General features: G+C 44.7%; 1 protein-coding gene and 1 long non-coding RNA gene across 3 annotated transcripts in view; one reads left to right on the top strand and one right to left on the bottom strand.

Moving 5' to 3' along the window:
• The window catches only part of LOC124297028 (glutamate receptor 1), a 161,407-nt gene that overhangs the window by 105,686 nt on the left and 43,606 nt on the right, over positions 1–12,115 (top strand). The gene's annotated exons all lie outside the window — the stretch shown is intronic.
• The window catches only part of LOC124297033 (uncharacterized), a 158,929-nt gene that overhangs the window by 108,447 nt on the left and 38,367 nt on the right, over positions 1–12,115 (bottom strand). The gene's annotated exons all lie outside the window — the stretch shown is intronic.

Raw genomic sequence — 12,115 nt, 5'->3', positions numbered from 1 at the left:
GATCTATTATATATGACAATCTTCGCGCAGATTCATCCCGTACTTTTTTTTTTATTTTATAGACTGTCGTTAACTTTCTCAAAAGCTATTCCACCAACCCCAATCCTGTATAAAGCAGAAAAGCGAGGAAGGTACTCGACTTCGTCAACTTGAAAAGCAGACATTTTGATGGCGATAAAAAGAAATGGCATACAAAAACGGGTGAGAACGAAAAGGTGGGGAGGAATTGCGCTCAGATGTTATAATGCGGCATAGTCTCACAGGGGTAGTTAGATAGATAGTGCGCTTTGCGCGTGGGAATGTCACGACATCAAGTACCACGACGGCAGTGACAGCGGGGAAACTCCCAGCGCCACGACTTGGCTATTAGAAAGTAAAATTACTTTTATTCCTTCGCGGAAGCGCGCTGAAAAAAGGTTAACAAAACGCTGTGAAATATCGCTCGGCTGTATAGCGGTGAAAAGGAAAGCAAAGAAAGAATAAAAAAGAATAGAAATAAAAAAAATAATAAAATGAAGATGACAGAGAGAGAGAGAGAGAGAGGGAGAGGGAGAGGGAGAGGGAGAAACAGAGAAAAGAAAAGGGGAAAACAAACCACGGAAAAAAAGTAAGTGGATATTATACGGGGTCCTTCCCTTTCCGACTGTCGTCTGAAAGCAAAATTACATCCCTGACCCTTGCAGTCAGATGAACCGAGGGCTCGGTGCAATGCGTGCTGCGCTAGCTGGCTAAAGTCGGAAGTATGCGGCGATACATGGAGCAGAAGGAGCTCCCCAGATGTATATTGTTGCACTTGTAATTTACTGAAACGTGTTGTGGGAGAACGAGGCGAAGAGTGGAAAGCGTAATTTTACCGGAATCGGAAAACCAAGTGTGTAGAGATGGCTGTTTTCCATCCCCGACGTTCCAAGTCTTCCCTGTATCTCCCTCTCTCTTTCTCTCTTTCGTGTCACTATTTAGTGCTTCTTCGTTTCGAATTGTTCTTCGAGGAGGTATTACTTACGCGTTTCCAGTTTATTTTTATTCCTTCGAATATGGAATACTATATAACTGTACTATTTATTCCAATATTATGTGGGATATACTTTTTGTTTAATTTTTTCGTATATTTATTTTGTGAATTATGTACCTTTATGATGCCACCCAGAGGACACTGTCCCATGGTAATAAAATTCTATTCTATTCTGTTCTATTCTCATTCTGTTTTCCCGCAATCTTATCCCTGCAGCGTCTCTCATTATCTCGGGATTTCAAAGAAATGCAATTTTCCTCCTCCTTTTCCGGGTCATATTTATTTGATCGTATTTTCCTTCAGCCTCCTCGAAGGCAAGAAGTATTTCCCGCCACTCTGTCTGTTACTCAGGACGACAAGTTCCTCCTCACCGAGAACTACCCGCATGAGTTCGCGGAGTCACGCTGCTCCTCGCCAAAATGCTCGGTACTGATTTTCCCACTTCGGTGAGCTCTAAAACTGCGCTACTAACTTGAGATAAGGCAACTGAGTGAGAATGCAAATGTGGTAAGGCCGCAGCGTGGGACAATACGAGACTGACAAGTCGAGAAGTTTCCCCGGCATTTCGACTCTCGAGGAAGCAGCAGCTTCGGGCTGAGAATGGGTTGAATAAATTCACCGCCCTACCCGCCAATAAAAGTATTGCAGAGTCAATCCGAGCCGAGCCGAGCGTCGTTTCGCCGAGAATCGCGAAGTAGCTGCAGTAATGCGCAAAATCTGAGATCACGCTTGCCCTCGGAACTCGTCCTTCGTCCTTGCATAATTGGAAGCTGGAGTCAATCTCGCGGGTATAACACGCGTGACGAATTTATCTTCATTCCTGTCATACGCCACCGGAATTCAACCCCGCTTATGACGTCGAATTCTTTTCGTCGCGATTAGGTAATCGACCGTTTTATTGACAAGCACTTTGTCTTTGCTTCTGTTCACTGGATGATATAGTAGTACACGAGCGGGAAAAACGAGCACGGAGAAAACTCGAACAGCACAGGAACGTTCGACGTGGTCTGTGCTAACAGGGAGAGTGTCAAACCTTCGGATCACAGAGTCTGCTGAAATTTGAGGGGGTGTCTCTATGCCTCAAAATACGGAGCATCTGATGTGTAAATTCGTTCGTTGGACCGTTCTTTGCTGCGTCTGAAATTGATTATATCAGCAGTTTAACGAGTGGATAGTCCTAATGAACAAAAACTGTTGTGTATTTTTCCCTGAAATGTTAATTTACATTGTCCTCTCTTAAAGTTTCGATGACAAGTTCTCATAGATTGAGGTGTGAACGGATGAATTATTGTTATTTCAGAATCATGGTTAAGTATAAACCAAGAATTTTCGACAGCTTGATATACTGTTAATTGAGCGAAGGACGGCCCAATGGATGGAACTATGCGTCAGAAACTCTATATTTTGGGTCAAAGAAACAGCCCTAGAAGTATTCGGTAGAGCCTGTGATCCGGAGGTGTGATACTCTACTACTTGTGAGTTACGCCGATTGTGCGGAATGAATGAAAAAAGGGCTGCGCTGCAAAATGAGAGCAAGGGCGAAACAACGCGAGGGAAAAGTTTTCATCATGAAAAAACGGCACCGACATGAGGTACTTCGCATCTTACTGATCTTATTCTTCTTCTTCTTTCTTTGCCTCTTTTCGCCTGCTACCTTTTATTCCGTTTCTTTCGCTGCTCCCCCTGTGTCTAACCCCCGTTTGAACGAGAGGCAAATTAAAACTTGGCGAGAAAGTTCCTGTCGCGAGAAGCGGTTTGAAATAAAACAAAAAAAAAAGAACAAAAAAACAAATACCTTCATCCCTTTTCGAGCATCGCGGAGTTTCACCAGTCGCGAAACAACATTTCGAGTATAAAGAGATGTGCCAACCAGCAGTTACCACCAAGTAAAGGTGTTTTTTCCCCTCTTCTCTCGACCGGAGCCTAAAAATGTCTCCTGCTCACCGAGCGTTGCAAGACTGAGAGGCTTTTAATAATGCTAATGGTATCCCGCCCTCTCCAAAATCCGGGATTCACGGTATCCGCAAACCAACGGACGCGTATAGATGATACGAAATTTGGACACTGGTAATTATGCGAATTCGGAGCTGTACTGTACCAGGAGCCTTCTGTGAAGGAGTATTTAGACGTGTTCAAACTTTGAGCTTTGGCTATGAGTTTTATATAAAACTCTTCGTTCAAGCAATGAAGTAGAACTTGGAATCCGTGAGACGCGTGAAAGCTTGATATCCAATTCTCGATGGGAATATTGTAACGATCGGATCGGAACGAAACCCGAGAGCGAGTATTTCTGCTGATACTCATGTTCGAAATCGCGCACCGAATCGATTCACTTGCACAGCTCAAAAAACCCACTTCTGCCAATAAATCTAAAAATCTGGGCTTTACAGAATAAATTGCGAATTAACAGTCAGCGAAATTAATAGATGGAAAAAAATGTTTTTATCGGGAAATGCGCGGGAAACAGCTTAAAGTCTGAAACAAGACTGTTTTTACAACAATGTTGGTTAACGCAGCAACCTTACTCATCTCTTTGCTTTTATCTATGCTGACTACTAGATCAGAAAAGTGGGACAAAACGGGTGATTTAACCTTTTTTAACAATATTAATTGTAGAAATTGTCGATGTATCGATGATTCGGCTTTTCCTGGAAGGCAATAGTGTCGAGCGCGTCGAGCTTTCGGTGACCGGAAGATACACAGGCGGCGTTGAATCTCGTTTCGGGTGATCAACAACGCTAACGAACAGTTGGATCTAGAGGTGGAAATATAGCGGGGCACGCATCGGTTGCCGTTTAGGAGATTGCAATCTCTTTTGAAATCGGTGGGTCCGGGAAGGCCGATCGGGGTTCTCGCGGCCCTTTCGTGTCCCGTGACAGGATTTCCGCCCCAATAAAAGGATTAACCGGACGAGGGTTAATCCTATTGGAAGGACCTTCCTCGCGCCCCTCGTCCTCCCCCGCCGTCTGATTAGTCTCGGCCTGACACTCGCGTCCCGCGCCGCACCGTTGCCCACGTTCCGCATTCATTCCGGCTCGACTTCGTGTGAGAGGCGTTCGGCAACGATAACGAAAAAGTATATTGTTGCGGGGAACTCGCGGACTAATTTCAGACATTCATTGTCCCAACCCGAAGGATTTAAGATGCGGCGAATCGTTATTGAGGATATTTGTATCTTTTGGTGAGAAAAAAAAGAAAAAAAAAAAAGAAAAGTGAAACATACAAGCTCAAGAGACTCGAAAATTTCTCAGGTATACCAGCTACTGTTGTACGGAAGAAAAACGTATCGACGAGACAGCTCGTATCGCGGCGTGTATATTTTCCCATAGCCTTATTATTTTTTCAATTTTCTTATTCGCTCGCGCGGCAAAAAGGCCCGCCTGCACTTGGCCCGCATCACTCCTCGAAGGTAGGCATTGCGGGGGGGAAAAGAAGGGCTTTTCACGGGGATGGCTAACTTCCAATTTCCTCGAGTTCGCCGATTGATCCCGGGTCCAGAGAACGTGAGACAGAATCTCGCCTTTGAGTTTATGCATTTCCCGCTATCCTACCGAGGTGGCGAGGCACGGGACGTGTGATCTCGTCGGTCGCCAAGATGTAAAGTCCTTTGCACGGGTGAGCCAACAAATCCAATCTTGTCCCTTTGGGAAGACAAGGCCGGGGACGCGACGGCGAAAGAATCAAAGGATAAGAGAAGCCGGGGGGAAGCCGCCAAGCTGAAGGGAATAACGTAACCTCGTTGTGAACTGAGGAATCGAATATCACCCGTCGCGCTTAAAGTCACTCTGCGGTAGAGTTCCACTTTTGCAATTTATACTTGCCTGCATTCGTTAGATCATCGTTGATTGCGGGCTTTTACTAATACGCCGGCTACGTTCTCGGAGGGTGAAATTCTCCGGCGAACGGACTTTAAGCTGCGGCGTGGCGGTTCATTAACGCGTATTTCTCGGCGGGAGCAAATTTTGACAATGGTAGGTACACACAGTTCGGCCGTATCGAGTCTTAGTCGGGATGTACATACATAGGTATGTACAGGTATACCGTTTGCTTTCCGCGAGACGTAATCGTCCTTCCCTGCGAACAACGCGAAGGCTGCAGGGTTAAGCAGCAGCTCCCTATTACTGCCAAGGGTTGGGCACGACTTGAATTGAGGTCTGCGGAATTAGAGCTTGGTTTGTCCCTTATCCCTTTCCTTTACAAGTTCGCCCCTTTGGCCAGAAATCCACCCCCGTTCTAGCCGGACATCGTCGCGGCCGCAGAGCTTGCAAGCTGCTTCGCCGCAACCTAATCAGCCGACTGAGGACCCCTTGAATTTCTCCGTGAATCAAACCAGGGTTATATACCTTGTACATACATATATATATATATATGTATATATATTTATACGTGCAGATACATCCTGAAGGATTACCTTCAGGATATTCGCCAGTGTATATTCTCGCGGTTCAGGGACGCCAGACAAACAGGGACGACACGTCCGCGTGTCCGCCACGGTATAAAATTTTTATCCCCAAAATGTCTGCGGCTGACATACGCGGCGTATTTCACGCAGCTCGATCTTGAAAAGATTTAATGAATCGGGGTACGTATTTGAATTTAAATTTGAATCCTCTTTGTTTTCCTATTCTCATCGTTGAATCGGGTCATTCGTTACAGAATATATTTCACCCCTGCACCGAATAACGGCGATTACGTATGCATATATATATATATATATATATATACACATACTATACATATGAATGATAACGTTTTAACCCCAGGCAGTAAAGATTTGCGGTTGGCTCTCTTATAATTCTTTTTACAATCCAGCAAAAGTTGATTTGATTTTCAAATTCTAATTATATCGTACATGAAGTCCGTTCACGCTTCGGTTGTTCCCTGCATATTTTTATCGGATAGATTCCGCCTCTAATGTGTTATACGGCGGGGAATTTTTCTCGAATTATTTTCCCCTTCTTTTTTTTTTGTCCGTATCTTTGAAATACGGATGACGGGTTTTCCTGCCCTGATACTTCGTCGAAAAAACTATCTCGTTTCCAACGCCGGACTGCAGCTAATGGCTAGCCGTTCTTTCAATTGTAACGGTAACCAAACAAAAGCCATTGTCGCAGTGTTCGATCCTTCCTAGGCTGACCGTTCATTTTCACAATAGGATCAATAGATTAGAAGCTTGAATAAAACTGGTTCATAAAAGGCAATGGTTATTTGAAATTTCAATCAAAAAATTGGCACCTTGTTTCTAATAAAAATAAAGGAATGACAATAAAAAAAGGAACCCCGTTATACGTGTACCGAACGAAATAAATTGGAAAAGTTGAGGTGCGTTAGAACGTGTTTGAGTTAGAATTGCGTGCGGCCACCACGAGTTGGATGAAGTCGGGATTTTTATTTTTTACCTCGTTCATTTTTTCGTCTTCTAATTTTTCTGCTTGTGATTACGTTCGTATCAAAGTTTCCTACACTTTTTCCACTGAACTTATGAAAATGCAGAGAAATACGGCAGTAAATAGAAGTGTATATTTCGGCCAAATATGCGAATGCAATCCCATTCAAAAATCTAGTACCACGAACGCGACGATACGAGATTGCAGTAAACAGGCTCCTAACTATAAAAAAGAAGAGACAGAGAAAAACGAAAAAAAGGGGGGAAAGAAAAAAAATAAATATATCCCTATGCGGAATGCGCAGTTGAAATGAGCAGGAAGTTTTCCGTGTTTCTCGTCCGCAAAGTTTTCGAGGCAGCTGCATTTTCGGCTGAATCAATTGTTGTTGCTGTATACCCAAGCATGTACCGTATACAATTTATTTCCGGATTTTCCTCTTCTTTTCATCTAATTTACTGTCTCCGCGCGTAACCGCAGTCAGAGTTCTTTTATTTTGTACTCGCCAAAGTTAATACGGCTACACGGCTGCAGCGACGCTACCGTGGAAAATGTTGAATTACTTTCAGGTTTTCCTGCCGTTCGTTCTCCGTTCGTTTTTTTTTTTTTCTTCCTTAAATTTCATTTCGTTTCCTTTATGCGCGATACGGAGAAGTGCAGCCGGGTTGAAGGAATTTTAAAGGTATGAAACTGGCTCAATGGCATCGTGGCTGAAAAGGCAGAGGTTAAACCGGATAAACAGAGAAACGCCATCAGGGTGTCGGTGGAAAACCGTCGAGCGGCGTCGAGAGGCCGTCGTAAGCCCTCCACCTCGAGTAACTTAACCCGGCTCCCGTGTGGTCTCCTAATATTTGTCATTTCGTTTTTCCTCCTTTTCTTCGTCCCCGCGCCATTTTTATAAGGAGCTCGTTTTCACGGCCATTGCGCCCCGACAAAGCCGCCGACTATTTCTCGCCTCGTACACTGCAGTATAAGGTACCTACACGTATACATATACCTGTACCTCCGGGTGTTGCTGCTTCGAATGCGCTGCAACCGCCTCGCGAGTCTCGCAAAGGAGGAAAACTCTTCCCGTGATAAGAGAAGCGAGGCAGCTCCTTCAATCCGCCGGTGCACTTCTCTATTTGTTCTCGCACTCCCGGGTCGAAGGGGGTGGCTTCACCCTCTCTAGGTATACATATATAAGAACGAAATTCAAACGGCGTTGGAATAAATCGTCCATATACGAATTGCTGCGCCCCGAGTTCGCCTCACACCTATCTGTGTGTGTGTGTGTGTGTGTGTGGGTGGCGGGAAGCTCGATGCAGTGTAACCCGAGCCGCAGTAGAATCATCTCTGTTGCTTTACGTCGCCGGGTTTGAAATGAACGAATTTGGCATCAATTTACGCGCACGACGTGCCATTCGAGAAGCTGAAAGCCCGCGGTCTGCGAGGCGATGCGCGAAAAAAGGTCACTGCGCGTTGTTTGGAAATTTTATCCAACCGCCGAAGGAGATAATAATTGAATTTTTCAAGTTGTTTCCCTTCTTGATAACTTTAACGCCGTATTTGTGAAAAAAGAAGAAACTTTACACGCTGTGTCCTTCGGGCGAAAGGATATCGTATCGCTCTGGTGCAACGCGTGTAACCGATGTCAAAGTATTCAACGATCGGATTAACGACTCCAGAGGGATTCAGTTTCCGACGCCCTTTTTTTCATATCTCACTTCGAACGGATATTTATGACAAAATATTACAGCCATATCAATGGTCATTTGCATTCCCTTATCCTAGTCTGGAGCTCATACTTCACTGCATTGCGTTCAACCGCACGTGACCAATCAATATCTGCAATTATTATCACAGGAATACCCACCGTACAAGATTTTTTTCAACCGTACGTTTCGAACTGTCGGTCATTGTAAGTTTGGTCAAATTACAAAGTCTGCGATGTTATGCGCAGATGCGTTTTTGATACTTATTTTTTCACAACACCTGCCGATCTGACGGGGAATAAAAACGTGCCCGAAAGTGATTCTTGCGAATATCGTTGAACGGTACTGTAATTTGGTTCGTTTCTCGGATAAGATCCTAAAGCAACAAAAGGCTCTTGGGACTGAGTTTTGGAAGTGTGAATGTATACATATATCGTATATGGGCACACACCCCACTTAGTTATGAATTTTCGAAAAACCTTGGCTCTCCCGGGGGCGGATATATTTTTGTATTCTTTGCGGGGCGAGGACCCTCCATCAGGATCACGACGTCCTTTTTAAGGACCTGTCTTCTTTACCGTGTGACCCGTCTCTCGGTCGCTCCTGAACGTCTACCGCGCCAAGTACTGTCAGGTTCATGCCATTTTTTGTGGGATTTCTGGGAGCAGAAGGAGATGGAAACGCGTCATTTTCCCTCCCCTGTAAAGAGGATGTGAAAATCTTTCGGGCGATCACGCCGAACGCCGGACGAAAGTTGAGTTTGCAGTGTAGGATGTGATGTACCTACTTCCAAGTCAGAGGCGTAGACTCCAGCCAATGAAATTCCCTGTTTCGCATCACCTGGGAAAAGCGAATAATCACGCATACAGATATTTGAGATACGTCTGTACACGGAATAGGAGCCAATTCATCTTTTCAGATCTTCGAAGTAGGATTGATGTGAAACACGTGTCAAATATCTGATTGTGAACGAAATTATGTCGATCTACGTACATCTGAGATTGAGGACACGACGAGGGACTCTGCTGAGTAAATTTAAGGAAATAAACCGAACGAAATGAGAAAAGAAATATGCGTTTAGATCCTGTTTCTCTTACGATAATTGAAACAAGAACGACAGATGTGTAACGAGGATTGCAGATCGTGGATCGATAACATAAACAAACTGCAGCGAAGTGGTTCATGGGATTTTGCGACATGCATACGCACAATTGTACACACTCTTTCCTGATGCTCATTTGCATATCTAGCAGAGAATTGAACGGTGATAAGAATAGTGAGAAGAGTGAGGGGGAATACAATAAAAGATTCTCACTTGTCGATTTTGAGCTACCTACCCGTATACGGCCGGCGAAAGAGTCTTCGCTGAGACACGGGGGTCGAAAAACTCTCGGCGATTCATCGATCCAATAGTAAAATGCGCCAGTCTGAAAGTGAAATCTTCACGGCGTCATCCAGATAAATGGAATTTTAATCCAGCGTAGCTTTTCAGTTCGCCCCTTTGCCGTCTCGCTCGCTCACTCTTTCATTGCATCTCCATCACCTGGCGTATTAATACGGTTCTCCCGGCTCTTCTTGTGAAATCTCGACGGGAAATCACAGCTTTACAGTTACCGTGGATCCCGAAAGCGTACCAAGAGAGATATAGAAAACGAGAGAGATGTCTATGGATTTCTTCGTCTTTTATTCTGTCACTTTTTATGCCTGCCAACTCCCGTTTTTATCCCTCATTTCTTTTTTCGTTTATATCGTCAGAAAAAGCCAACGCATTCTCGCTGATGACAGTGGCACGCATTGTTATGATCCTCGTGAAAATTCCTTAGCAATTATGCATGGACTACTTTATTTTAATTATTCTTTTATGCCCGTTCGCCCGGCGGAAAGTTGTTTTATTCGAGTTTCATACCGAACAGGCGTACAGAGAGGCGGACAGACGTTACGAGAGAGCTCATTGTGGAGCTCAAGGGGGCACTTATATTCATAAGCATAATGGGGCACGCCAGGGTTGCCGGGGACGCCAGTCAGGTTGATGTATGGCCCGCTTGGTCCACCTTGGTCAGCCTCATCTCTTTATTTAAATTTTTCATGCTTTACTTTCATTTTTCGTATCCGATATTGCGAAATATGCAAAACATCGCCGGAGAACTCTCAGGATTCTCTGTATTCACTCGAGCGGTGGCCGCGACGATAATCGGGCAACAATTCAAGAAGAGGAATGAATCTGACGCGGAAAATCAAACTGATCGATAAACCCGACGCAAATTTTTGTTTCATAGTTTTTCACTTTTACCGCGTATTCACCGAGTGCAGTAAGCATGAAGTTTGCACGCGGTTGGTGCGCAAATTTGTCGCGCAGTCCACAAGTTATCGGCTCTATCAATACTACAGCTAACCAAGTTAACGTCCGATATTACACGGGCAATATAGCAGGCAAAGTAAATTCCGTGCCTTGCCAACAATGCACGTATATAGCCAAAGTTTGTAGCCGGTGCCAACTAAAATGACAATATTATCTGAAACAATGTAGAGCGCTAATTGCGCCGTGGTCATTACGTAGGCTATAAATCGTGCGTGGAATCGAAATCGTTGTGACACACCGATCGATTCTACCCGTATGATCGAGCTTATCGTTGGAATCGTGCAGTGGAAGATTTCGTCGTTAAATTAAATCGTCAATTCGCGGATTGCCAGCCCTTCGAGTCGGGATTTTTTGACATTTCAATTAATTTTTTCCCCCCACATACCGAGACTAATGTAATCACAGCCTGGCGGGTCAGTGACGCTCAGCCGGTCTGTATTTACCAAGAATGAAGCGACCAACCGAGGGCAAACTATCATCCTCCTCGAGCCATTTAACTTCCGGCAAGTTCGCCGCTATCGCACGCGTCCTTGTTCGACCTCTGCGAGTGTGTAGCACAACCACCCCTCGAACTGTGTACAGGAGGTATTCGTACCACCGTGGACCAACCCCATCACGGCTGGTTTGCTCCCTGACCACGTACGGGAGCAGCTATCGGGTAGTGGATAAGGTTACTCGCACCTTCTCCCTCCTCGAGTAGCAAGCAACAACCCCGGTGGTGGATACATACCCGTATCTACGAGCAACCCTCTCGAAATGCAACGCAACGTGTACGATGCATGTGTGAGGGGTGATTATTTCATCGCGATAAACCTCCGACGGGGATACATTCGCCGTTTCCATACAACCAACTCGGTACAATGTTTCCAAATGACTTTCATTTCGGAGAACTTTATAACTACTGCGGATCTTTTAGCCAAATGATTGCTCATCCGTGATGGAATGAAAAATTTGTAGGAATTGTTTGGAAAATTCATCAGGATCACGGTTATTGGAATCCTTTTTGAATTTTGTTGGGAAGAATAATTTCTACGCTGTACATGACTATCGTTAACGGAAATTGATTGGAACGCTGAACGAAAATAGCGAAGGCGATAATGAAACGGTGTAGCGATGTATGCACATCGTGTTTTTGCCGAAACTTTAGCCGGTAGCCATCGCGGGGAATCGATCATCCGAATCGAGTTATTTTAATTTACATTTTTATTACTTTGAGTAATCGAGTTCTGTCGAGGTAAAGTGAAAAAGTTTATAAAATTACACTTGTTGTCGTTTATACAGATGCACGGTTACACGCGACGAGTATTGCAGTAACGAACCAACTTCAGATTTAATTAGCATAATTGTTCTCCTCTCTTTTCGAATTGGCTGAACGATACGCGAGGCTGTTAGTCGTTCTTTTCTCTCCTCCCCAAAGGGCATCGGGAACGAACGGTAAAATGGAAATGGGGACGAGGAGGCACTTGCTATCGGTTCATGCAAGATTGTCTTTCTCCCTTAGTTGAATCCCCCTCGTACTCCCCCTCTCGCTCGCCCCTCTTCGCCCTGTTTCCATAGCTATCTAGGTGGTGCAGAATCGGTGGAAAGTTCACCCTTCCCTATATCCCTGGGAAACTTTTATTTTAGTTTTATTGCCAACACAAGTTTTCCCCGTGCCAGCAGTCAT

Source organism: Neodiprion virginianus, chromosome 2, assembly GCF_021901495.1.
Source record: "Neodiprion virginianus isolate iyNeoVirg1 chromosome 2, iyNeoVirg1.1, whole genome shotgun sequence".
Taxonomy (NCBI): Eukaryota; Metazoa; Arthropoda; class Insecta; order Hymenoptera; family Diprionidae; genus Neodiprion; species Neodiprion virginianus.
This window is presented reverse-complemented; position numbering and strand designations above follow the sequence as displayed.